General features: G+C 50.4%; 1 long non-coding RNA gene across 1 annotated transcript in view; it reads right to left on the bottom strand.

Moving 5' to 3' along the window:
- Positions 1 to 26,928, bottom strand: part of LOC136996371 (uncharacterized) — a 179,523-nt gene extending 152,595 nt beyond the window's left edge. Inside the window, exon 1 of the long non-coding RNA XR_010887554.1 lies at positions 26,648 to 26,928. This is a non-coding gene — a long non-coding RNA (uncharacterized lncRNA). The remainder of the gene's footprint in view (positions 1 to 26,647) is intronic.
- Between the last annotated feature and the right edge of the window lie 815 nt (positions 26,929 to 27,743).

Raw genomic sequence — 27,743 nt, forward strand, 5'->3', positions numbered from 1 at the left:
CAAAGGGAGTTTTGTTTTGTTTTGTTTTTTTCTGATCAGACTTTCCATCTGCCAGCCTTTATCATAAAAGTGGCTGGGGTTGGACAGGCAGTGCCATATGATCTACCCTCCATTTCTAAACCATCCACAGAAAGTAGCACTACTTAGTCAGTCTAAATAGCAGGGGCAATGGCCACTGTTTTGTTGGTGGTCCATAAACAAGACAGTTGTGCTAAGCAAAACTCTGTTGTCTCAGGATCTGCTACACATTTCTAAACACATCTTCATCATGTCCAAGGGTAAAAAAAAAGCTGGGGGATATTTAAGCCAAATAACTATCTCAAATATCTCAAGACCTGTTTTCTCCTTTTGCACAACAAACATTACTCTCCTGTTAAGGATGGTAGGAAGGTGTTTGGGTCGAGAAACTTTTTTGAGCTCCGTCAGGCATTGCACAAACATCTCCATAGCTGCATTATTGCCATTTCTGCCTGCTCTGAGACTGGGCACAAGATAACATGGGCACAAGAATAAGGGGCCTTAACTGTAAGCTGATGTGTAGATCTGGGGCAGCACAAGGCCCTGGCTATTAGTCTTTAAATGGTTTGTCCCGGATTTCGTGAGAGGGGTGCCCAGTCTACATGGAAAAGCACCACAAATGTAAAAGCTGGGAATGCTTTTTGTACCGTGAAAAGATCTTGAACGTCAGCCAGCACCAGTGTTTCACACCTGTGGTCGAACCCCAGAAACAGGGAAGGGCTGTATTTGCTGTGATGTGTAACGTGCAGGAAACTGGAACCAATCACATTTCTCTCCTGGAGGTAGCACTGGAAGTACCGTGGGATGAAGAAGGGGTGGAAAGGAAAGCTTGGTGAGAACGGGAGTTCAGGAGGGTCACGAGTCTCGGGGACTTTCTGGGGTTGGCTCCACCCGCGCCGGCTCGAAGGTCTCCATGGCGAGGGACAGTCTGTGACACACCATGCTGCATCTCTACGGTCGCCTGGAGGGGACACCCTCCCTAACATCTCTATGCTCAGGTGGCTCCTCTGGGCCGGCCTCCAGTGCCTCTCTATGCTCTCCCGGCAGAGGGACACTCTGGGATCCCCCCTCCAGCCCCTTTCTTGGGCTGCTGATGGAGACAAAATTTCAGGGCCACCTGCTCATGGCAGATAATGCCAAAGGCTGTGATGGCCCCTGGGTTGTTTGTCCACTTCTGAAAAAAAGGCCGCGGCCTCCCAGGGCTCCTGTCACATGTGCCTGCATCCCCTTGCGGAGACTCGCCCAGGCCCCGGGCCACAGCGGGGCCCTGTGGCAGCAGCGCCCCGGCAGCAGCATTTCCCCACCAACACTCCCCTGCAGCACAACTTCCGCAGCCCAGGGCCAGCCCGGCGCCGCTCCCCCTCGCTCCCTGCCCTCCCCCCCGCCCCCGGCCCCAGCCGGCAGCAGCCGCCGCAGGCTCCGGCCACATGAGCACACGCCGGGCAGCAGCGTCGCTCCGGGCTCCCTGCGCAGCAGCCGCCAACACCCGCCACTGCCGCAGCTGCTTCTCCGCGGCCTCGAGAGCGGTGCCGTGGCGGGGCACAGCAGGGGCGGGGCCGGCAGCACCAGGGCAGTGGCCATGGACACACAGGCCCCGCCCCCCACAGGGCCGGAAGTGCCGCCTCCCACGGAGCATGCGCACTGGCGCAGAGGAGGGCAGTGAGGGGCAGGGTGGGGGCAGGGCTGGGGCTGCCCGGGCCCTGCGGTGAGGGAGGGAGGGAGGGAGGTGGCGAGAGGCGGCTGGTGCCGCGCGGGGCAGCGTCTCCCGGTGCGGGGCCATCCGGAGCCTCGAGCCGCAGCGCCGGGAGCTGCTGCACCGGGGCCGAGGGCCGAGGGCCACGGGCTGGGCAGAGCGAGCGGCTGTGCGCGCGAGGGCAGCTGGAGCCGCCACGGCCCGGCTGTGTGCGAGCAGCTGCTGGGGAAGGCCCAGCCCGGCCTGGGCCGCCTGCGGCCCTGCGGGAGCCCCCGGCTCTTGCACCCTTGTGCTGGCGGCCCTGCGGCTCAGTGCCGGCTGTGGTGGCCGTCTGTCAGCGCCGTCCCGGCCGCGAGGGGAGGGCGTGGGTGCAGCTGGGCTTGTGGTGGCTCCAGGCTGGAGGTGACAGCAGGCGTGGTGGAGCCAGCAGAGGTGCTGCTGGTGCTGCCTGTGGGCAGAGTGGTGTGAAGGCGCTTTCTGAGCTTCCTCGCAGACCTGCTGGTCTCTCCGTGGGCTTCAGAGTCTCGGGCTCCTTTCCCTTCCCCCCACCGCAGCAGCAGGGATCTGGAAGCAGAGGCTCAGGGAAGCTCCTTGCCTTTGGTGTCATCCCTGCCTGGAGCTTCCTGCTGAGAAGCCCCTGGGGAAGTGTCGTGGGGGCGAGCGGGAGCTGTGAGCAGCCCTGCCCCACGCAGCCCCTCCGCATGGGGAATGTCCCTGCCCTGCTGGGGCCGCTCCTTCCCCCAGAGCTTCCGCAGCCCATGTTCACCCTGTTTGTAGTTACCCCTGGATGTTGCCGGGAGAAGGCTGGGTTGTGCTTTGTGTCTGCTGGGAGACCGATGCTGGCGAGTTGTGACTGAAGGATCAGCATGAAATGCGCCTCTGGCTAAAAGCTGGACTGGAGCACACAGGCATTTTTTGTCACCTTGGGTTTTGCCTTCTGAAATACCAGCATGTGCTGACCGAGAATGGATTTTGATAGGAATGGATCTGCACTTAAAATCGACGCCCTGCTTTTTTTGTAAGTCAAATTCGGTAGCATATTGACAGCCGATGTTCTCTGTATGACAGGAAAGGTGCAGTTAAGGATATTGGCTTTGTTCTGCGGACGCTTTGTACATCTGATACCCTCGACGCTTGGGCCGCTGGCCAGCAGAGCACCGGCACAAGAGCACCGTGATGCAATGCTGCCACTTCACCGTGGAGCGCGAGAGAGTCGGTGCAAGAGGGATGGGGGCTTCAGCCAGTGCCTGTGGGGTGGCCTTGGCCCTGGCACAGTGATGCACCCAACATGCTGCCAGCAGCAGCAGCCGTGCAGATCTCAGCATCCCCTGATGCAAGAAGAAGAAACATGTCCTGAGGAGTCATGTTTTAACTCTGCATTTTGGATACCATAATTCATATTGCTGTCATGTACCCTGATAGCAGTTTTTTCATGACCATCCCTTCCCTCATGTGTGTTGCTTCTGTGTGAAAGTGCACAAGTGATAATTTCTGCTGTTTTACTGTCCCTGTAGTTCACACCCTGTAAAGCCTGATCGGAAACCTGTTGTTAAAAGTGAGGGCTGGCTAAGATAAGCGGAGCACAATGAAGACACCTGCCTTGCTCTGCCCTGCTCCTGGAAGTGGTCTGCTGCAGGCTAGGCTGCCTCTTGGAAGGCTTTGTCATCTCAAAAGTGATTATTACAGCAGTGTGTCCCTGGCAACTCTCGGTGCTAAATTCCACAAGGCTGCAGAATTGGTTCACTTTTTAGGTCATTTTCATGGTACAGGTTTTGGAAGGAAATGATTTCTTCTGTGTGTCTGAGAGGGCTTGCAAGCATTTCCATACATAATGTTCTTTTGTCTTCCCTCTGCTGTTTATTCTTGTATCTCTTTTTTGTTCTCTCCCTCCCCACTTAGCTTTCTTGCTCTTAGCATGCTGCTGAAGCAAAGGAAAGGAACTAGGGGGTGTGTGTGGGGGGAGGCGGGAGGGAGAGAGGGTGCTTAAAAGGTGCAGAAGGCAGGTATGTAAAACTAGGGAGCCCTTTTAAAAGATATGGATTTTCTGCTCTCCTGTTATGGGGAAAATCAGGAAATTGAGAGGAAGAAGAGAAAAGAAACTTTTTTCTTAAATGAAAGTCAGTAGGTTGTATATTAAACGCAATTAATTAATGGTATTAACTCCATTCCCCCACCCTTCAATCTCAAGGGCTTAATTTCATTCTGGCTGTGCCAGGGGCACGATGGGAAAGGGCAGAGTCAAGAGGCTGCGGCCTGGCTCTTCAGTGCAGCCGCAGGGCAGAGGGCTCGAGGGTAGTAAATGAGCGTGGGGAGAAACAAGCCCATCTTCTGAAGCTCAGCACCCAAGTTCAGCTTTTTTTTTTTCTCTTTTTATGGTAGCAGGTTGGGGGTTGATGTCACATCGAGCTGAGGGGGGTGTAAAACCATGCTGCAGCAGCACATGGTCCATCGCCTACAGTCCTGCTCTCAGCCCGTGCCAGTCCTTGCAGTTTTGTGATGAGAGGGATTTCTGGCTGAAAACAAACCCCATGAGTAGGAAGAGGATCACAGGAGAGGGGAGCACCTGCTTTGCGGGCTGGCTTGGGGTTACAGCAGCTGGAGGAGATGCTGAAGCCGAGCCCGCAGTGAGGGAGTGAAGCTGCAGGTTGTCACGCTTCATTTGGAAGGAGACTGTTCCCATCTGCCAACCTGATGGTCAACCAGGTGGCCAAGCTGGTGAAGAGAGCCTTAAAGTGGGAGTGAGTGGGAGGAGAGGGTGACTCAAAAAAGAGTGAGGATGTAATGGTGTGGGATGGCAATGAAAAGGTGCAGGGTGACGTGGGGAAGAGAAACGCCGAGAGAGCAGTGGGAATGCAGGGAGCTCTGCCTAGGGACGGACGGTGAGGCATTCGAGAGTGTATGGGTGAGGATTAGGGGGCAGACCAACAGGGGTGGCCTTGTAGTGGATTTCTGCAATGGATTGTCTGAAGAAGGGCAGCCTCTGCAAGGCCCAAGGAGCGCTGAGCTGGGGAGAGGAAAATTTGTCCTGCTCTGCAGATGCCAGCTCCCAGGCAGGCTCAGAGCTGGAACAAGAGGCTTGGAGGCAATGACGTGGCAATGGATGTCCCCACAGTGACCACCAAGGCATTGTGATGGGAGTCCCCACGGCGACCACCAGAGCTTTGTTGATGGGGGGTCCCCATGGTCACCACGAAGGCATTGAGATGGGGGTCCCCGTGGTCACCACCAAGGCATTGTGATGGGAGTCCCCACGGCGACCACCAGGGCTTTTTGATGGGAGTGGCGTCATGCACACAAGGCCATTGTGATGGGGCAGTCCCTGTGGTGACCGTGTCTTTGCTGGGGCCAGAGCCCTGAGGTCCTCACTCCGAGGAGAGCGGCTTGATCAGGAGGAAGCAGCTCCCCTTGGTGCCAGAGTGGCAGGCCTCTGGAAGAGGATCCTGGAGATGGGCAAGGAGCGGCAGGCAAACGTCTGCTCCCAGCCCAAGGATGGGCTTCCAGGCACACAGGAGCGCAGGAGGAGAGGCCACATCCCAGACTAGCCTCCTTCAGGCCTTCAGCTTCACAACGTGTCACAGCTTCAAATGAGCTCTCTAGAGCAGCACTTTCCATGCCCCTGGTGTGTAGAGAAGACTTTGGGTAAACAAGCAGGAGACAGGGGAGAGAAAGGGCAGAGACACCAGGCTGCAGAGCTGGGGCTCCCAGCATCACAGAGGGGGTGCCACAGGCTCAAGAAGCAACCCAAAGTAAAGGAGTCCTTCCTTTTGCAGTGACTTGAAAAGCCACATCTCTCACAGTATTCAAGGCAAATGGAGTCTCCCTTCTGCAAGATTTGTCCCAGGCCTGTGCAGAGACTAGCAAGAGCAGGAAGGTCGGTTGCAGGGATGCTCTCAAGCTTCAGCAGCTGCAGAGCTGGGAGCTGGTCATCTCACAAACTTCGGAGTGAGTCAAAATGCAGGTCCTGAGGCATTGCACTGCCTCATAGGCTCTGCACTGGAGCCTGGACAGCAGCACTGCAGTGTGTGGGCATGTCCTGAGAAGCCCAGAGTCATAAATTGTGGGAGATCCAGGATGTCAGCGCTGTACAGACCCAGCAGAGCAAGGGTGCCTGCGGGGAGGAGGGCAAGGGGCTGAGGAGCATACCCAGGGGAGAAGCACAGCCCCAAGGTGACACTGAAAAGCCCAAGGACCAAATGAGGCCCTGGGATGAGAAATGGCTTTCCTCAGGCTCAGCCAGAAGGAAAGATGGGCAAATTTCATGGGAAATGGGAAAACTTCCCCACATTTGCTACCTGGCCTCGCCCATGGCTTTGGAGCCTGGCAGGCTCCAGGGTCCTGGATAAGGGCCTCTGGATGATGTGTGTCAAGGGTATGTTTGCTCTTTTCTGGCATAGCATCTCTAGCTCAAGCACTGCCGACTGAGAAACCTTGCCGAGCACTTTTAAAAGCAGAGAGCCTGCCTTGGTGCCTAAAGGAGGAAAGCTACGTCCTGTCCCACATTGTCCTACATCCTGCTTCCACAAAAAGAGGGGCCCACAGCAGAAACCAGTTTTGAGGCTCACCAAAGCATTTCTCAGCCTGTGGCCATGCTTTGTGCTGGTTCATCCCACATGCCTTGGATCCTGTAAAAACACCAACCCCCAAACCCCAGATTCCTGCACAGGTCTGCCCAGTGCAGTGACCTGTCAGTGCAGGGGTGCAGAAGTGACGTCTCCAGTGCCCCATTTGAGACATTTCACAGTCTTTGGCACTGTCTGGAGACGTTCCTGAAGGATTTATCAGAAAATTATGGAAAATAACTGCAGTGAAGGCAGGTGGCTGCTTTCCAGCACATGAGGGGAAATCTCTCTGCTCTCTCCCTGCCTGTGCCATCTCCATGGCAGTGACCTACTGAGCCCCCAGATGACACGAGCTGAGGTCCCAATGGGACGTGCCCCATCACAGGGAGGTCTCCCCGGTGTCATGGGCAGGGTCCCTCACTTCCCTGTGAGGCCCAGGCACTCCTGGGCACTGCTCACACCCTCCCCACGGCTGCCCTTCATAGTGGCTCCATGGCAAGGAGAGGGGACAGGAGGCAGTGGGGACCACGTTGGGGTAGCAGGAGGAGCAGGGGCATGTTGGAAAGGAGTTTTGGGTAATGAGATGGGAAGAGCGTCCTGTTTCTCTGGCTGGAGAGGTGAAACGAGAGCAAGAGGGCAAGCAACATGGAGGACTGCTGGACGGACACCATCAGCCAGGACCACAGCTCCTTGTTCCAACACTCCTGCGGCTCTCCACCAAGGGTAAGGGCTTTGGGAGCTCCTTCCCAAGGTGTCGCACAGAGACTGTTAACTGCCAAAACCGCTGTGGATCCCAGGCTGTGGGGGTGGCTGGACAGGGCTGAGGACTGCTACGAGAGCCCTGCCTGAGGGTCCCCTCTTGCTTGGGGGACAATGTGGCAGCCAGGACTGCTGGGTCCTGGGGCTGGGGCTGTCCTGAGCCCCAAGGCTTCTGTGCGGCCAGCTCCATCACCTCTTGGGGGGGGGGGGGGCATGGGAATCCATGACAGGTTTCCCTGGGAGTGGGTCCCCCTTTGGGGTCTGGCTCTGAGAGGAAAGGGGTCCTGCATCCCAGAGGCTGAGGTGGCCTGCAGCTCCACGGGGCTCTCAAGACCCTGCTGGAAATGTCCATATACCATAATGAAACCATCACCTTGTAATAACACCAAGTCCACTGGGTGTTTGGGAAAATCTCTGTTCCTTCCCCCTGGATCCTTCCAACTTGGCGCAGCATGTTTTGCGCTCAGAGGTGCCATCTTCAGATGGCCAATGCCCCTGTCCTCCTGCAAATTGGGCTCAAACCTCTGCACCCAAAAGAAAATACATTGGAGAGAGCAGATTGGAAACAGGCAGAGGTGCAATCCTCATTCAACAGGTCCTGGCTGACCCCAAGGTTTTTTCTCTGAGCTGGGGTGGGCAGTGCTGAGGTGAGCCCAACACAGCCATCTCCCCCAGCCCCCTCACGACCCCACACCACCGCTCCCTAGCCGAGCCCTAGGGCTGCCGTGGGCAGGGGGCCAGGGCAGGAGGGGCGAGAGGACACTGCCCTGCCCTGCCCTGGGGGCAGCAGGACGCTGCCTGCGGGCTCCAGTGCCACGGCCAGCCCCAGGGCCCCCACGCCAGCGCCATGGCTGCCACCAGCACACGCCCCAGCGCTGCCCCCCTGTGCCCCGCACGGCCCCCAGGGCGCAGGGCAGCCAGCAGCCCCGCGGGGCCCCTGCCGCACAGCACAGACCTGCCGGGGCAGCGGCCGCGTCCCGGGGCCCCGCACTGCCCGCAAACACGGCGGCGCGCTGCCGCCAGGCCCCGCCGCGCCCCACGCTGCCGCCCACAACATGGCGCCCGACCGCGGGGGAGGGGGCGAACATACCCGCCAGGACAGGAGGGCCCAGCGTTGCCATGGCATCGCCCAGTGCAGCCTTTCTATTGGCTGTCAGGAGGAGGAGGGCGGGCATCGATTTCACTGATGGCTCTGTCAGCCAATTGCAGTCCAATATGTGGAAAAAAAAAGACGTCAAAGACGTGAAAGAGGAGCGGGAGCAAAGCAGGCGAGAAGCGAGCGGGCGAGAGGGTTTGGTGGGGGCTGCGGGCGCGTTCAAATGGCGGCGGGTGCCCTCCCGCCGGGGCGGGGCAGCGGTGCTGGCTTTGCCGGGGCTGCTTTGCTGCAGGAGCTGCAGCAGGGGCTGGTGGGGCCGTGAGCAGGGGCCAGAGCGACGTGGGCCAGAGGGGGGAGCTGCCCTGCAGGCAGACGTGGCGGCCTGCCGCGAGCAGCTGGGCCGGGGCGGCTCGGTGGGGTTTGGGGGCAGGAAGCTTTGGCCCTGTGGTGGCTCTGGGATCCCTGTTAAAGCGTTTCCCTGAGGTGCTGCTGCCAGCGCAGCCCCAGGTGCTGCTCGGAGCTGCGTTTGGGAGGTGCTGGGCAAAGTGTGAGCAGGCTGCTGGTGTCCTCGCGAGGTGCCCTTCCCAGTGGTGTCTTCTGTTGTGAAAACTGCATTTCCGAGTGTCTCTGAGAGAGGCTGTGCCCGCATGTCATGCCATGCCTTAGCCGTTGTTTTTGCTCCCTGCCTCTTGCTTTGCGCCGAGACCTGTGAGCCTGGCAGCAGGGTGAAGGGTGTTTGCAGAAGAGCTGTGTAAGTGTGAGCTGTCTTGCTTGTCAGGGCCTTGAAATTTGATGAACGGCCAGTGCTTGCACTTGCTGTTGTTCTTTCCATGCTCCTAGGTCAGGGTGAAGAGTTGCTGAATTGTGTCTCTGCTGGTTTCACCAACTGAGATGCCCTGGCCTGAGTCCTTCCACGTGTCTCCAATTGTGAGGGCCTAAAATAGGAGAATGCTTGTTGTCCTGGATGTGTAGAGGATTTTCTGGTTTTGTTCAGCATTGGGGAAGGAAGCAGAGTTCTGAGTTGTGGGAAGGCTTCTGCCTGTGCCTGGGACATGAGGCCCTGCTGTCTTCAGTTTCATGATTGCTGTTCCCATGCAATCCTCCCATTAGAAAATGTTGCCAAGAATTACTTGCAGGCTGTTCTGCAATTCTTAAGTTTCATAGGCTAGGTGTTGATAATGCATAGCAGAAGCTAATCTTTTGGTGTAGTAACTGGTAGGCAATGGGTGTTTCAGAGCATTGTGAGTATTATGAGGCCATGATGTGAATCTGTGATGTGATGACACCTCTATGTGAGCAGCTGACAGGTCAGGCGAAGACGCATGGCTTGGATGCTGGTGGTGAGGTCACTTCTGGGGTGGTGCTGGTTCTGTGTGTGCTCAGAGGAGGGATTGACCCCTGCAGAGCTCTACAGCAATAGAGAAATGCAACTCATTAATCAAGCAGAAGTGGATGTTCCACATCATCTGACACAAATTTTATTCCACTCTGTCATCATGAGTTAGTACTGCTACATTTCAAATGCAGATGATGTTCTGTGGTGAGCATGGCCATGGAGTTTGCCTTTGTGCTTGTTGCTAAGTAGAAGCTTGCAGCGTCCTTGCAGTCAGCTAGGGAGTGCAGCTAGACTTTTGAGGCTGCTAAATGAATGTAGTGCTGGTGTAAATGAATGTAGTGCTGGTGTGAGCAGTGGTGTGAGTAATCTCTTCTTGCCAAGGTGAGTGCGCTTTAGAAATTGCCCCTGTCAAAAGAGCAGGGAGCTTGTGAGATTTTCCTGCAAGGTCTGAATGCTGTGTCTGTCTTTGAGGTGTCCAGCTGCTGTGGTGACATGTTTGGAACTGTAACACTTTAGGGGTCTCTGATTTTCTGTCCACGTATGCAGTCATTGGAGAATGGGTGCAAAGGCAGTTGGAGGAGACAGAAGGAATGTCACCCCCCCAGAAAGGGTATGGGCCACATTTTGAAAGAGATTACTTGTTCAGAGAAGTTGAGGCACAAGCGAGAGGCAAGAGCTGGCCTGATGAGCCACTGTGAGAGCACTTGATCTCTGCTTCCTGGAGGTGGGAAGTGAGCAAGCCCCGGGCTGTGAGTGGCTGTTCAGAGGCAGAGCCTGTTGCAAGGCCTTGGAGGCCTAGAAAGGAATGGAAGGTCTGGAGAGTTGGGCTTGGTGTGTTGTGGGGTGCTTGGGGTGGCCTGTGTGCTGCCATGTGTGGTGCTGTGGGCTGTGTGTCGCTGATGCAGAGGCGTGTGTTGGTTGCCAACCCTCTGTGAGGTGTGGAGGTAACGGCGTGTTACAGTGCGAGATGCCCTGTGGTGGAGCCAGGTGGTGGCCCCAGTGTTTTGCTGCTCAGCGTGGGAGGAGGTGTCTGGAGAGAGCAGTGCTCTGCTCCCAAGGCCCAGCCTGCCGTCACAGTGTCCTTCTGGGAGACGTGGGTGAGGACTGTTGGTGACCGTGTTCCCTCCTTGGAGCATCGTGGTGCGAGGCAGGGCTGCTCCCGGTTTGGTGGTTTGTGTCAGCTGAGGTTCAGGCTTGCAGTTTTGGAAGGGTTTGATGCTTCTGTGAGTCTTTGGGATTTTAGTGACTGCTGGAGAAAGTTCTCTTCTCCCTCCTTAAAGGCTTTCTGTTGAATCTGGACCCTCATTGCATCTTCCCATCTCAGACGCTAATCCATTGCAGTCCCTCAGTGAGATGGGTAGTTAATGAAAGCAGTGAGAGGCATTTCTGCACGTTGTGCCTACGCAGAGCCTTGCAGAGAGGGGAGATGCCCCCTCACAAGAAGTCAGGCCTGTGAGGGCGATGGGTGGCTCTGAGACACCTGTCCTTGGTGAGCGGTGGAGGCGGCATCTCCAAAGCCTCTGGTGCCTTTGGCAAGAGTCTCACAATAGCATATTCCTTGAGGCTGCAATGGGGGAGCCATGTGGAGGTAGCAGGGCTCCAACGCCCTGCTCCAGGCAGGTGCCAGTAGAGGAGGTATCTTGGGGCCTTTTCCAGTGAAGTTTTGATTCTCTCCAAAGATGGAGATCTGGGAACCTCTCTGGATCCCTGTGCCGCAGTTCGGCCACCCTCACGGAGAAAAAGGTTTCTTCTTAACATCTGAGAAGCATTTCCCATTGTCCAGTTTGTCCCTGTTGCCTCTCATGCTATTAGTGTGCACCTCCAAGAAAATCCGGCTCCGTCTTCTCTGTGCCCTCCATAAGATAGCTGTGCACAGCATGAAGATCTCCATTGGCCTTCTCTTGTCTAGGCTGAACAAAGCCAGCTCTCGCAGCCTCTCCTTTTATGCCCCACGCTGCAGCCCCTGACCATCTTGGTGTCCCTGTGCTGGACTCCCTGCAGTGTGTTAGTGCCTGTGCAGAACTGGAGAGCCCAAATGGGACCTGGTATACAGACATGGTGTCAGCTGTGCCAAAAAGAGGGGTAGAATGTCTTGGTGGCCCTGTGCTGGACTCCCTGCAGTGTGTTAGTGCCTTTGCAGAACTGGAGAGCCCAAATGGGAGCTGGTATACAGACATGGTCTCACGTTTGCCAAAAAGAGGGGCAGAACGTCTTGGTGGCCCTGCTGGCTGTGTTCTCACCAGTAGAGCTCAGCACAGAGGGGAGACATTTGCCCCTGCCTGTTGCGAATCTGTAAGGCCAGCAGAACTGACAGTTACACTCGGATTCTTTCTTTCTTTCTAGGTTGCTCCACTCATGAGGTTCCCAGTGCAGTGCTAGAGCCGCTGAGGATGGAGGCAGGATGCCAGGCTGTGTCCCTGTACCTGTCAACATCTTTGCCAGCATCGTGAGCTTTCTCTGAAAGCAGCTGCAAGTGACTGAGAAGAGGCTACGTATGGATGCGAAGGCTTCCATAAATGTGCCTGTCTTCCCTGGGTGACTTGGGGTGTGGGTGCCAGCCCGCTCAGGAAATGCTATTGTGCCCCCTCCTTTTTCCTCGAAGGTTGCGGTGCCATACAGGATGAGTTCAAGAGCCTTATACTAAATGCCCGCATGTCTTGAGTGCCTTTTGTGAGTGCCCCAAAGCGTCTGTAGCTTGACCTGAGGAAGTCTCAGAGCTCTTGGGCTGCTGGCTCTGGGAGGGGTGAAGATGTGCCCAGGGCCAGGTTGCCTGTGGCACCCAGCCCTCAGTGCTCTGTGAAGGCAGCTGTGGAGCCCGGACTGCTGCTGCAGAGGCTGCACAGCCAGGAGAGCTGTCATTTCAGCAGCCATCCAGTGTGGGGCTGCCTCATTGCTTGGGCCTCATGTCAAAGCCTCTGCACCCTTTTTCCCTTCCCTGGGGCTCCTTGTGCAAGTAACTAAAGGAAAGGAACGGAGGTTCCTTTGGGCTCAGGAGGCCTTCCGGACTCTCAAGTGTTTCTGTGTTGTATCTGTAACTTTTGTATTGCTACAGAAAATCCCCATTCCCCCATCCATAGCAGGAGGTTCGTGAGGGGATGGGGTGGAAAGCGGCAGCCTGCTGTGCCCAAAGCAAGCAGGATCCTTCCCTCTGAAAAGAGCAGCATCACCCAAGGAGGCAGCTCTGTGCCTGATCTTGTGCTGCTCATTTGCAGAGGCCTTGTGAACCTAGAGTGCCTTGGCCACCTTGTGGTGTTATCACAAGAGCTTCCCTGTGTGTCTGGGTTGCGGAGCCAAGGGAAGGCAGCGAGCAGAGCAGTGGCTGTGGAGTGTGCAAGTGACGAGTGTCCTGCATGCATCTCTTCTTGCTGGCACTTGGTTGTATCTAGCAGAAGAGGCAGCAGTGTGGGGCAGAGGCAGTGTGTTTGTACAGTAGGTGTCAGAGCAGAGGTCTGGCATCAGGTTGATGACTGGTGCAGTGCTGAGTTGGTCTGAGAGTGTCAGAAAGCCTTTGCAGTGCAGCTGCTGCCTCAGCTGATCTCTGTCCCTAGAAATGCACTAGAAATGGAAGTGGCATGCTGCTGTCATTGTGCAGGTGCTGCAGTGCAAAGGCTCCCAGCTGGGACTTGATGGTACTAAAGGAAAAGCAAGACCAATCGTTCCCTTTTGTGATTTGATGCCAGGGTGGCAGAGTGGAGCTGTCGCGTGATCTGGAGAGAGTCTTGCCAGGAGATGAAAGCCATTTGCAGAAGACTGTTCTGTGTGGAGTGATCACAGCGTAATCAAAGGACGTGAGAGTGGCCCAGGTGAGCTTTTCCTCTGTGAAGGTTTGCACTTTTCAGCTCCCTTGTGACTCAGTCCCAGATAGGGCAGCATCAGGCAGGTCAATGCCATTTGTGCTTGTGAGGTGAGCTGTGCGTCTGAAGCTGGTAGGCCAACAGCATGCATGTAGCTTTGGTGATGATGGTGAGGTCTCTTGTGTCTGCATGCCTCATAAAGGGGGAGCAGGCCCATTGCTGCTGTTGGTGCTTTTGTGGTCAGTTGTGCATTGGTATGTGATTGGCGATCAGCATGCACATTGCTGCTGTTTGTGCTTTTGTGGTCAGTTGTGCATCGGTATGTGATTGGCGATCAGCATGCACATTGCTGCTGTTTGTGCTTGTTGAGGTCAATTGTGCCTTAGTCGCAAAGAGGCCAGGAGCAGATATGTGGCTTCATGGCTGCCTGTGAGGTCACTTGAGCCTGAGGACCTGACATTCCAGCTTGCTGCATATTGCTGCTGCTTGTGTTTGTGGAGTCATTCAGCCTCAGTATCTGCTAAGCCACTAGGACCCTCCGTTGCTCTTTTTTGTATTTGTGAGGTCACTTCTGTTGAGTGCCTGATAGGCCAGTGCTGGTGATGTGGGTGCAGTTTGTGTTTGTGATGTCACTTGTGGCTGAGTGCCTGATAGGCCAGTGCTGGTCCTGTGGGTGCAGTTTGTGTTTGTGATGTCACTTGTGGCTCAGTGCCTGAGAGGCCAGTGCTGGTGCTGTGGGTGCAGTTTGTGGTTGTGAGGTCACTTGTGGCTCAGTGCCTGATAGGCCAGTGCTAGGCCTATGGCTGCTGTTTTCAATTGTGAAGTCACTTGTGGCTGAGTGCCTGATAGGCCAGTGCTAGGCCCATGGCTGCTGTTTGTGGTTGTGAGGTCACTTGTGGCTCAGTACCTGCTAGGCCAGTGCTGGTCCTGTGGCTGCAGTTTGTGGTTGTGATGTCACTTGTGTCTCAGTGCCTGATAGGCCAGTGCTGGTGCTGTGGGTGGGGATTGTGGTTGTGATGTCACTTGTGGCTCAGTGCCTGATAGGCCAGTGCTGGTGCTGTGGGTGGGGTTTGTGATTGTGGGGTCACTTGTGGCTGAGTGCCTGATAGGCCAGTGCTGGTGATGTGGGTGGAGTTTGTGTTTGTGATGTCACTTGTGGCTGAGTGCCTGATAGGCCAGTGCTGGTGCTGTGGGTGCAGTTTGTGTTTGTGATGTCACTTGTGGCTCAGTGCCTGATAGGCCAGTGCTGGTCCTGTGGGTGGGGATTGTGGTTGTGATGTCACTTGTGTCTCAGTGCCTGATAGGCCAGTGCTGGTGCTGTGGGTGCAATTTTTGGTTTTGATGTCACTTGTGTCTCAGTGCCTGATAGGTCTGTACTGGTCACATGGCTGCAGTTTGTGGTTGTGATGTCACTTTTGGCTCAGTGCCTGATAGGCCAGTGCTGGTGCTGTGGATGCAGTTTGTGGTTGTGATGTCACTTGTGGCTGACTACCTGATAGGCCAGTGCTGGTCCTGTGGGTGGGGTTTGTGGTTGTGATGTCACTTGTGTCTCAGTGCCTGATAGGCCAGTGCTGGTGCTGTGGGTGCAGTTAGTGGTTCTGATGTCACTTATGGCTCAGTGCCTGATAGGCCAGTGCTGGTGCTGTGGGTGGGGTTTGTGGTTGTGATGTTACTTGTGGCTCAGGTCCTGCTAGGCCAGTGCTGGTCCTGTGGGTGGGGTTTGTGGTTGTGATGTCACTTGTGGCTCAGTGCCTGATAGGCCAGTGCTGGTGCTGTGGGTGGAGTTTCTGGTTGTGATGTCACTTGTGGCTCAGTGCTTGATAGGCCCGTGCTGGTCACATGGCTGCAGTCTGTAGTTGTGATGTCACTTGTGGCTCAGTGCCTGATAGGCCAGTGCTGGTGCTGTGGGTGCAGTTTGTGGTTGTGATGTCACTTGTGTCCCAGTGCCTGATAGGCCAGTGCTGGTGCTGTGGGTGGGGTTTGTGGTTGTGATGTCACTTGTGGCTGAGTGCCTGATAGGCCAGTGCTGGTCCTGTGGGTGGGGATTGTGTTTGTGATGTCACTTGTGGCTCAGTGCCTGATAGGCCAGTGCTTGTGATGTGGGTGGAGTTTGTGTTTGTGATGTCACTTGTTTCTCAGTGCCTGATAGGGCAGTGCTGGTGCTGTGGGTGCAGTTTGTGTTTGTGATGTCACTTGTGGCTCAGTACCTGATAGGCCAGTGCTGGTGCTGTGGGTGGAGTTTGTGGTTGTGATGTCACTTGTGGCTCAGTGCCTGATAGGCCAGTGCTGGTGCTGTGGGTGCAGTTTGTGATTGTGGGGTCACTTGTGACTCAGTGCTTGATAGGCCAGTGCTGGTCACATGGCTGCAGTTTGTGTTTGTTATGTCACTTGTGTCTCAGTGCCTGATAGGCCCGTGCTGGTCCTGTGGGTGGGGTTTGTGTTTGTGATGTCACTTGTGGCTCAGTGCCTGGTAGGCCAGTGCTGGTCCTGTGGGTGGAGTTTGTGGTTGTGATGTCACTTGTGTCTCAGTGCCTGATAGGGCAGTGCTGGTCCTGTGTTTGCAGTTGGTGGTTGTGATGTCACTTGTGGCTCAGTGCCTGATAGGCTAGTGCTGGTCCTGTGGGTGGGGTTTGTGGTTGTTATGTCACTTGTGACTCAGTGGCTCATAGGCCACTGCTGGTGCTGTGGGTGCAGTTTGTGTTTATGATGTCACTTGTGGCTGAGTGCCTGATAAGCCAGTGCTGGTCCTGTGGGTGCAGGTTGTGTTTGTGTTGTCACTTGTGGCTGAGTGCCTGATAGGCCAGTGCTGGTCCTGTGGCTGCAGGTTGTGTTTGTGAGTTGACGGGTGAGTGAAGAGTTAACAAGACTGAAGTTTGTCAATTGATATGCAGAAGAACTCATAGCACAAGAGCTGACGTGCACAAAGCTGTTGAACAGAGGACTTAACAGGACTAAAGTCCTCTACCAACCGATATGCGCAAGGATTGATATGTGCAGGCTGCGGAATGGCAGCATTAACAAGACTGAAGAAGTCTGCCACCTGGAATCTGCACGGACCCCCGGGGAGGGAAGAAACAATAGGGAGGTGTTGTGGTCTTGCCTCGCTAGCAGGGTCCTCCCAAGCAGACAAACAAACAGTCCTGTGGTTGCGAAACTTGCTAAAAGTCAGCAAAAGCAGTGTTTTCCCAGCACCTCAGCCGCATAAGAAGAGACTTGGGAGCTAGGAGAGTTTGAGCAGGGACGGGAACGTGACCTGATCATCCTCTCTGGCCTGACCGTGAGTACTCCCCCCCTCCCCTTTTCCTGGGACGCTGGGTTAAGGTAACTCCTCGAGGTTGAGAGCCCTCTCACTAGGAGAGTGAACAAGAAAGCTTTCAAGTAGGGATAAGCAGTCCTTCCAATTAATAACGCAGTAATCGATGGTTTCAGGTTATCCTTTCTAAATTAGTAACTGATGGTTTTGTGTTATCCTTTCTAAATTAGTAATCGCATTATTTTAATGGATGTTACTAATCCAAGAACTTGTGTGAGAAAATAAACATCTTTTTTATTATTATTATATTACTGTCTCAGTCGTTGCTGTCTAACCTTCATAGCATGACAGCGTGACATGAGGTCAGTTGTGGCTCAGTGCCTGATAGGCCAGTTCTGAGCAAGAACAAGGACTGTGAAAAGAGCAGGGCCTGAGCTTAAGACGTCTTTGCAGAGTTCTTGTGGTTTTGATGATAGCTTCCTTTCTTCATGTAGTTGCTAAGGTGGAAAGTAAAAGGATGCCACAAATGGGCAGTGTCCTTACTAGACCAAGGAGAAAGACCTGGACACACCCCTGCATGGAGAGCATTTTGAAAGGATTTACAGGTTAGGGCCCATTTTGTCAGTTTGCTTCCAATATTCCTCGACACAAGTGTCCTTATTCCTTTCTCTCAGGCCCTTGGTTAAACCTAAATGGTAAAGCCAGAGCGTAACCCTCTCATGGAGGTGTGCATTGCTGTGGAGGACAGAGGTAGATGAGCATAGATTGATTTTTCCTTGCTTCTGCTTCTGGTCCATCTGTGTCCCCTGGCTGTGGGTGCTTTAGCAAATCCAAGCTTTCCCCATTCATTTCTGAACTGTGAAGAGAAAATGGATCTTCCTGTGTGATTAAAGTACTTCTGACCCCCCAAGTGTTTGATAAAGACGGAGAGAACAAGAGTCTCATGGATGGTGAGTGCTCTCCAAAGCCTGGAGCAGGATGTGCTTCTGTTTAAGAGCAGGTATTGTTACTGCAGCCAGGTATTGAAACTGTAGTTCTCTCTGAATGTCACCTTGAGAATGTTGACTTGTTCTTTCTCTCTGCAGGAGAGCTGATGTGTGCAAGCTGTGACCGAAGACAACTTGACTGAAACTCACGTGCTAAAAGTTGTACTGGAGGACACAGAAGTCTTCTGCCACCTTGAGTTTTGCCTTCTGAAATACCAAAGCATGCTGAATGAGAATGTATTTTAGTAGGAATAGATTTGCATTTACCCTCTAGCCCCCAATATTTTCTGCTTGACGTTAGTAGTAAATTGACAGCAACTATTCCATGTGTTCAGTGAAAGGTGCGCTTAAGGATCTCAGTTGTGTTGTAGGAAGCTTTTGTGCACCTGACACAAAAGGGAGATGGTCCAGTAGTGATGGTAGCAGCTGGGTTTGGGAGCAAAAGAAAGGAAAAGAAGTGATTTTTTGTTGAACCCAGATTGAAGAATCTTTACAGTGTTGCCTAGTCTTTTGAAAGCAGCTAGAAGAAAACTTAGAAACCGCTTTCGGTCTCTGTTCGTGAAGCAGAACTACTTGTAAGACTCCATCTTTGTATCAGCTGACGAAATCTTTCACCTGACTATTGCCTTGTGCCTGGTGAGGAAGCGTGCAGCTGAGACTTACTGAAAGACCTAGATCCTGAGCCCTGCTTTAGCAGGATGTTATTTCAGGGAGAAATAAAAAAAAAAAGGGAGGGGGGAAACAACCCTCCTGGCTAGTTACTGGCTGAAGTGGCTTTGTAAGGTTTTTGTGAAAGGGAAAACGCATGCTGAAAGTGAATGAGAGCCTTCAGTGTGCCAGTGGCTGTTTTAGGCGTAGTCTGAACTGCCTTCTCCTAGGGGTGACCTTTGTAGTGTCCTGCTGTTTGCAGTAACGGTGGAAGATAAATTCCTTGTGCACCCTTTGGAGCCCTTTACTTAAGACTTTTAAATAATCCCTTTGTAACTCTTTGGGGTGTGTGTCTGGTTTATTGTTTGTTTTCTTGTTTGTTTGTTTTATGCTGGCAGAGCTTCCAAACCAAGTAAGCAAATCACATCTTTTCTGGACAAGCCCCGTTCCATTGTTTATATCAAGGTAGTTTCTTTTCTGGACCTTCTCTAGAAAACTGGAGGTATGTAACTTGTGAAGGTGTCCTGAACGGTGGCCTGCAGAGAGGTCAGGTTAAATTGGTTTGCTGACAAACCATTTTCTTCTGTAGCCTGCAGTTTGTAACAATGTCATGTGTACACATTTACTCTTGCCCCAAAGAGTTTTTTTTTTTTTTTAATCCTGTTTGTTTGATATTTAAAGAATAGCCCACAAGTACTTCTTTTTACATGTCTGACGTTATTATGCAGATACAGGTTTTCTTCTTGTCTTAAAATATGCATCCATTTTCTCATCTCTCTTAGACTGACAGATATAGGCCTAAAAGAGAATGTGCCTCTTGTGAAAATAGGTAAAACTAGCTGGTTGGATTCCAGCAATGCTTCCTTGCTTTCTGCATCGTAGAACTGCATGCTCATCTTTTGTGTCCATGCAGAGCCTTGATAAAGTTACTGTGTAGGCACCAAGTGTGCATATGTCAGATTTTCTGCATGTTTGTGACTGACCCTTCTTGTTTCTTGTCATTAGGAAAACTTGGATATGTACTGCCGAGGAGAAGTGATGATGAAATCGCTGACACTCAAGATGGCAGTGCAGGTTAGTTCTAGCTTTCAATTTCCTTTACTGTGTTCTGGCCAAAAGCCTCCTCTGAAACAGCTGAAATGAGTTGAACTACTAGAAGCCTTAGTGCTTACAAGCCATAGTCAGGGACTGCAGGGCCCTGCCAGTAAGCTCCGGACAGAGAGTCAGCAAACAAACCCAGTCCTTTTCCCAAATGCTTATAACCGAGCACAAGAGAAAAGGCAAGAGATGGCTGTCAAGAGGTGGGAATACAAGGAAATGCACAGTCCTACTCTGAATGATGAGCGCTGCTCTCGCTGCAGCAGTAGCCTGACAGTTTTCATGGGTTTTGAGCAGCCCAGCAAGAATTTTCAGGAGGCAAGGAAGACTGCCAGGTGCATATGCAAACCTTCTCCCAAGCGTGAAGGTGGCAGGTGAGAAGAGAACATGCTTCTGCATTTTTGTATTGAGGGGTTAGTCAGTGAGAGGTGCTGTCAGGGCTGGCTCAGAATTCAGAGCTGTTTTCTGGGCGCTCAGTGGGAACTAATGTAGGTAGGAGGGTAATTCATGAAAGGCCTTAGCAACTCTGTTTGCTGTGAGAGAAGACACTTGAAGGGTTTCAGGAGAATGCGCTTTGCGATTAAGGGAATAAGTTCAGAAGATGACCTTTAGAGCAACTTTCTGAATGGATGTGAGTGGGCCAAGGCTGTATTTCAGGACAGAAGAGGATGTTGCAGTAGTTGAGCTGATCATGCCTTGAGGAAGAGGTGTAATTATGCAATACCTGGTGAAGGCAGTACCTCGCCCATGTTCCGCAGCCTGTGCAAGGCTTGAACGAGGGGAATAAAAACCTATAAAAAGGTTCAAGCCAGAACTTGTATGCATCATAATTATCATCCTGTATGCATCGTAATTAATTGAAGCTCTCTCAGGAGCTCCCTTCTTGACTTGTCCTGCTGTTTTTGGTAACAGCTGTGAATACCAAGTTCAGGGGAAATCAGGGGCAATAGATTCACAAATGCAGTTACTTTGCAAGGCTTTACAGTTACTTTGCAAGGCTCTGGCCTATCATATGCCAAAGTCAAGCTGCATATAAGTACCATGTGCTGCTTTTTAACTTCCCAACAAAGATGGAATTTTGCTCTCCCAAGGAACAACATGTAATGCAGTTTGAAATCAGATGCACGACAAATACATATAACGGGCTGGAAACTTCCTAGATCTCACAGTACCTTCTGGGGTAGACTGCACTTGATTTTTGACTTAGTGTGACCTAATCTTGTTTTTGTTATTGCCTTTGAAATGCTTGCAGATGGAAACATGCAGTCTACAGCAGCGATTCCCCATCCTCCGCTGATGATGATGAGCAACATTTTGCCCAGGAATCTACTGAAGAGGAGGAGCAACTGCCTGCCTGTGAAGCATTCTCCTCCCTGCTCTTGCAGAGAGTCTAAATGGTGGCAATACTTAATCCGTTGGCATAATATGTAAGTTGTTGGCACTGGTGGCTCTTAACTGGGCTCTCTACCATTGGACTTTTATAATTGATTCTTTAAGAGCAATTGGATTTCTTTGGAGAGGTTAGGTGTAAACTCTAAATGTTTTAATGTAAAATCCTACTGCCCCTCTGCTTTACAGTAGGCTATTCAGAAAGAACCCCCCGCTAACAGAAAATGTGTAAATAGAGGCAAGGATGGGGTTTCTTTGCCTTCCTTTAACCTAGGACATGGGTTCTGTTGAATTTATCCTTAGGTAAACTGAGGCATCAATACCTTTGCGTGCTTGAAAAACTTCTGCCAATACTGAGCTTTTATAGTAGTAGTAAAAAGCCATTTCTTAAGAATTTTTAAAATGCAGACTATATGTAGATTCAAGGTGGAGGGAATTCCTTGCCATAGTTAAAGGCTTAGTGACTTGTGTGATCAAAGAAAAGTATACTCAAAAGGGGTCCTGGTTTAAAAAGGTGGTTTGGGGTTTTGTCATCTTTGAGTGTTTCCTGTACATGTGACCTTGATTAGTGTATAAGCAGGAGAGGGTTATCTGTTAGAAGTCAATTGTAATCTTTTGCTTGAAAGACCAGGTGTTTCCCTTTATGGGCACAATATCTGAAGATTTAAGAGTGAGCTGTATATATTCTCTATCATCAGGAAAACTCAATTCACAGCATGATGAAATAGAACTTTAAATTCTTCTCTTTCAATAAGGTTAAAAGTACTGCAAATAAGGAAACCCAAACCTTCAAGTGTTTTGCTGCTTTCTTCATTGACATTCTCTTCTAAACAGCAGTAGGTTAGCTTTGCTAGTTGGTATTTAAGTATTATCTGGAAATGCGGAATACCTTTTTCTTCCTGCCAGCTTTACCCTTTCTCCTCAGCTATTGCCGGCCAATTCTGGGAGACAAAATCCAATAACTTGCAACTTTTTAAGAAGGAATGAAAGTCTTTCCTATGAAGTCCTGCCTGTCCATCTGGAGACAGATCAGATACTTGGACTAATAGAGTGAGTTTAGTGAACTGCTAAAAATGTGAAGTGGAAATGGGAGGAGGCAGATGGACTGTGGGGAAGCAGCAAAAGTTTGTGGAGAAGCTGCAAGGCTTTAGATAGCAGGACAGCATGAGTCGTGATATTTGATGATGTCATTTGAAGGAAGTGCAAGAAAGGCTTCAGGTAGAGCCTCAAAGATGTCAATGTTTGAGGTAGTGCTACTTGGGCTGAAGGGCTTTGAACTCTTTGAGGAGGCCTACGTTAATTGTTATATCCTAAATCCGTTTTTTTCTCATCCTCTTTGGAAAGATAAGGTGGAACCTTTGCACCTTGGCTCCTGGACATCAGAGCGCGACATGGCTTCCCCCATCCTGAGGAAATGGAGGACTGTTTCCAGGGCCAGCACTGACCCCTGACCTGGGGGCTTAGCCCTCAACTACTGGAGCCTTCTGTAGGAAAAGGGATCCGCTTTGATGCCAGAAACGCTTGACATGCTGGAATTTCAGTATTCAGTTTTAGAAGGGATTTACCAACAGTATCCAAGTTAAGCACTTGCAAAGCCTTTGACGGTAAGCCCATCCAGTTAGGGTTTGTGTTTCCATGTTCAGGAAGACATCATCAGCTGGAGAGTAACTTGTTTCATCTTTTAAACACCTTCCTTTAAGGCCAACTCTCAGAAGCCTGGAAAGTGAAGGCTGTATTCCTCCTGAAGTCTGCTGATGGAAATGGAGGTAGTTGTCTTCCTAAAGTCGCTGAAACACAAGATGGGATTGAGCTTCATAATTTTTCTAGCTTTGGCCTTCATGAAGCAAGAGCTGACACTGTAGTTAAGGCGTTGAAGTGCTCAACTGATTTCTCTGCTGAACAATGTAACAACTCTACTTTGCAGTGGCAGACTGTGGGAAGGTATGCTTTTAGTGAACCCATCTCGGTTGCCTTTTACATTGCACTCATTGCATACACTGGACTCAGGATATAAATAGCCATCTCAAAGTCACCGGAATGATTCTCCTAGGCAAACTTACAGATCTGTCTAATAAGCCTGTGTGTGTGAGAACGTGGGGAAGGCTGGGTCCAAGTGAATCTCTTGCCTCAGAAAACAGTTGAGACAGATGTTTCCAGTCTTGTTTTCTGCCTAAGCTAATTACAAGAGCTTCAGGTAGGGTGCCCTCATGATAACGGTATCCAGTTGCTTGGGAAAGCACAGCATTCAGGTGCTTCAAGGACACATAAATGAAAATGAAACTGGAAAAGGAAAATTAAATGCAACTTGAAAATGTACATATCCATCCATCTGAAGTTGCAAGCAAAAAACCTAGTGCATATGCTGGACTGTTCTATAATAATGTGGTAATGTAGCTTCCTGTGAGACTCCAACAGCCTCCCACCTTACGTGGACGTGTGGAACATAAATGATAGTTGGTGCTGTCCTCTGGGCTTCCTGTGTGCTGGTGAAAAGGAATTTTGTATGAGAATATTGAGCCATGTAGAATAGGCGGCTGTGTAACTAATAATTATGTATCTATGCAAACTAACACATGTAAACACATGAAGCAGGATGTAAAATGTCAACTGATGAAAACTGTATCAACCAGATAGTACCTAGAGACAAAGTGTCAGAACACACCTACCAAGACAAACCAATTACTTAATAATAGGGTATAATTTCTACTCTGATTAAATTACAGACCTAGCTACACAGACAGAAATGGACCTTAACCTCTGCATGACTTCAGAGCTACTGAGATGTAAGGTCACTCCTAAGAAGCCTGACAGCTCAATTCATGTGGGGGTGTGCTTGAGAAAAGAAGACAAGCCCTTCAGCAAGGCGGATGAGCCTGGGTGCACTGCTGCAGCCCTGGAACTGCCGAGTTTTCAGGTGAGGATGAGCTTGTGCCCAAGTCAGTCTGGAGCACAAGCAGCATGACATAGACAGAAAAGCTGAGGGCAGGCACTGTCCTGTTCACCTGGTTATGAATCGTAATTTCAAAGTTCATTTTCTAAGAGGTGACAACTTTCAGCTTTCAAGCTGTCTGAAGAGCTCCCCAGCTCACAGCCTGCTGTCTCATTTCCAGAGGCTCCTTCAGACCAGCTTACTTGCTTGGGAAGAGCACAAGCCATTGCCTGCAGGTGGTACCTCAAGCACATAAGCAGACAAGCCTCTACCTCATGAACAAAGTGGCAAGCATCCTTTCACAGGATGCATATCTCTGTGCGTCTGATCAGATGATCAACACTCATGCAGTTCTGGTCCCCAGGTGGAAAGCACTAGCAGTGTATGTGGGCACTCACTAGACATTATTGGTAGGTGACCACAGAGGGAGCCATCACATAACCCAAATGGAGATAATCCCTTTATGTGACAGATGAGCATCCAACCATGTAACAGGTCTTTCCATACTTTCATGGCTCTCAAATGCTTCTGCTGAATGTCCAGATGCTGTAATACAAGGATGCCAAGCAACAACAGATTTCCTGCCTAAAAGTAAAAAGGAGCAAAACAGCACTAGGTCTATTTGTGCTTTATCCTTCTCATTAAGAAAAAGAGACAGATGTAGAAATAGAAGTGTTCTGAGAGTGGAAATGCTTTTAGTGCCTACAATGCAGCATTACAGGCTGTGGGATTGGTTATGTTTGGTAAATGTACCCAGCTAAAGGAGATGTTGCGTTAATCGACAAGTGTATTATAACTGTTCCTCTTCAGTACAACGAAAGAAAAGAAACACGTTTCTTGCCGCAAATAAACTTTGGTTTCATTACACCATTATAAAAAAAAAAAGGCTAGAAAAAGTGCATGACCTGCAGTCAGGCTGATGCAGAGCCGTCTCCTGGGAGCTACAGAGTCTTACAAGACGATGAGAACCACAGTCTGAATCGCACTAAGACCGGCAGGAGTCCTTGCCGTGGAGAGAGGTTTATGAGCAGCATCCTCCAGCTCTCCCAGCTGCCAGCAACATCCTGACTTTTCATTTGGAGTGGAAAATATCATCATGCACAACATCCTTATTTGATGTCATTCAATCAGAAAGAAACGTGGATATTAAGGCAGAAATAACAGGAAGCACATTAAAACCAGGCCACCTCCTTACCATAAATTCCACCTACCTCACTTGAGTCAATTAATCCTATGAGATTAAAGAAGGAAAAAGATACCTGTGTGTATCTTTCTTCAGGGAATGTGGTGCTAAAACCCAGAGCTGACAGGCCCAGGGTATGAGCTGCAAGCTTTTCCCGAGCACGTATTCCTGCAAGCTCCAAGGGAGACTTTGCCGGTATCCTGGCTCTCCAGATATTTTGTACCCTGGCCTGTACTATGGTGGCTGGCAAGAAGCATTTCTAGAAGAATATTTATCAAGCAAGAATTTTAAAAATAAAGTGACCAAGGAAGACAAAAATGTTAACGGTCTTGTCTTTTCTTCCCCCTCGCCACCCCTTTTTGTTGTTGTTGTTAATACTCTCCATCCTCCAGCAAGGAATAAGCTGTTCGGTGATCAGGACGACTACCAAAGCCTGTTTCCTTGCTGGCTCATACTATACCTCCCCTAAGCAATGCTGCCGATCCCCACCATGTGTGCTGGTCCCCACCATGTTGGCTGGGCAAGTGATGGTTCTCCCATCACACATGGGCACTGGCCAGCCAAATGCACGCAGGGCAAGTGGTCAGTTAGCTGATATGGGGAAGAATTACAGCCTTTTCTCTCTCAGCACACACCTGACGGGTTCTCTTCACCACCCAGACACTAATTTTCATGATGCCAGGACTTCAAAAACATTGCGATCTCTACATTTGTCATGTTCAGCTGGAATTGGTCAACAGTTATCAGAAAAGGTGGGAAGGGAGAAAGGAGCAGAATAACATTTTTAGAAAAAGAAGGGCATTGAAACACAGGAGCTTCATCTAAAAAAATGCAGATTGGATGGGTGGAGTTACAGCATTACCATAAGTGCATGTAAGATACTTATTTTGTTCAGCCATTCCACTGGTTTCATCTTTCCTTGTGTGTTGATTACTAATCCAGTGTTATGGAAAATCAGGCTCGCCGGTCTCCATAACAGGGTCCGACCCTAGGTTCCTGCTGAGGCAGAAGTTCGAAGTCAGATTGAAGAAAAATAAAATTTAATGATACACGTGCGGTAATTACAGCTCGAGCTGGGTGCCTCCAAAGAGGGACCCCGAACAAAAAAAATCCCTAGGCAATTATACCCTTACAATCTAAATTCCCCACCCCTTAAGCGATAGTTTGGACCAATAGTAATAGTTAGGTCTGGGGTCTTCCCCTTCTTCACTGGGCCCCTCCATTGTCTCTAGGCAGGCTTCTGCTTATCTTCAAGGTTGGCTACTCCTGCTGTCAGTGTAACTTCTTTATCTCTCCAGCTTGAACTGGCTCTGGGGCCCCCTTTTACTTATATAAGTAAAAGTTCACAGCAAGTTCACAGCCTGAGGCCTAAGGCTTCAGCAAATTTAGCTACTAATGCTAAGCAAGTTATGCTAAGCAATTAATTCTAGACAGCTTCAGTTCAATATTCTCTAACAGTCCTCCCTTTGTTTTTATTAAGCATCCCTGCTAATATGTTAAGCAGAGTTCTCGAAGCCTTTCGAGGCGTACTATCACTCTCCATAATCTTCTATACAATATGGTTGTAAGCAATAGGCATAACATGGTCAAACTTAACATAACTATTACTGGGTGCAACATGTGATTATAGATCCCTGTTGCAATTGGTGACCATCCCAGAAGAGGCTCCCACCAATGATATTCTCCATTCTTCTTCACTCTTTCCAAGATGTGGTGTATCTCTTCTGTATCATGATGAACGGTGATTAGAGTTTTTTGTCCATTGTTTCAGATGCGTTTTAACAGTTGACACAGGTCATCATGTTGTAGTAGTTTCTGTACCAATGTAAGGTTCATTCCAATGGGGGGTAGGCAATAAATCTTGACTTAAGGTATAATTAGATTGTATTAATTGATAAGACACAACAGGAGCTGAATAATTAAAGTCACAGCCCATAACTTTAGAAAAATTACAAACACAAATATTTGAATGATTACTTGTGTCTACAGTAATGTTATCTACGAATATAAGATTACAGAGAGTTCTCATACAGACACATCCTTTTCCAATATATATAAGTACAGTTTCAGGGGTTTCATCAGGATGTATTTCAAAATGACAAACATTTTGTTCAGTATCAAGACAAATGTCTTGAGCTTTGACAGTGTTTATCTCACAAATAAATATATATATAATTTTAAGATTTTCAAACCATTTTTGCACGCCTAGAACATACTGGGTTAGCTGTTCATCGCCGTCCAACAGGCTGGTCTTAGCTGGGCTATAAGTTCCTGTAGCCAATTGATGCCCAAATAAGACTTCTGCTGAGGATAATCCTACCTGTTGTATAGGGGTTGTTCTAATTTCCCACAACACTAAGTTTAAGGCATTAGGCCATTTGAGACTTGCCTGTGTACATACCCATGCTAACTTGTTTTTAATAGTTCTGTTCATTCTCTCAGTTTGTCCTCAAGACTGGGGATGATATGGTGTGTACAATTCTCTATGAATTCCTAGCATTTGATATAATTTCCCTAAAACTCCTGCTGAAAAGTGCAAACCCCTATCTGAATCTACAGTTTCTGGGACTCCAGACCTAGGGACAATTTCTTTTAACAAGGCTTTAATCACTGCAGCTGTATCTGCTTTGCAGGTAGGAAAGGCTTCCACCCATCTGCTTAGTTGATCAACTGTCACAAGGAGATGTTTAAATCCTTCCGCTGCTGGCATGTCAGCATAGTCAATTTGTAGATGCTGGAATGGAAAATAAGCCCATGGGAGGCCTCTTCTGTTAATCTTTGGATAAGTATCGTTAAATTTTTGGCAAGTTGGGCAGGTTGTTGTTATGCATTTTGCAACCACATGAACTCAGGAGCTGCCCAGGTTTGTAGAGTACATGAGGCGACAGTCAATGCTCCTCCATGTCCACGATCATGATATCACCTAACCATAGAAAGTAAATACCTTAAGGAAAGGAGGGGCTTACCCCTGATAGTCCAAATTCCTTTTTCGTCTTGAACCG

The sequence above is a fragment of the Apteryx mantelli genome, unplaced genomic scaffold (genome assembly GCF_036417845.1).
Source record: "Apteryx mantelli isolate bAptMan1 unplaced genomic scaffold, bAptMan1.hap1 HAP1_SCAFFOLD_34, whole genome shotgun sequence".
NCBI lineage: Eukaryota > Metazoa > Chordata > Aves > Apterygiformes > Apterygidae > Apteryx > Apteryx mantelli.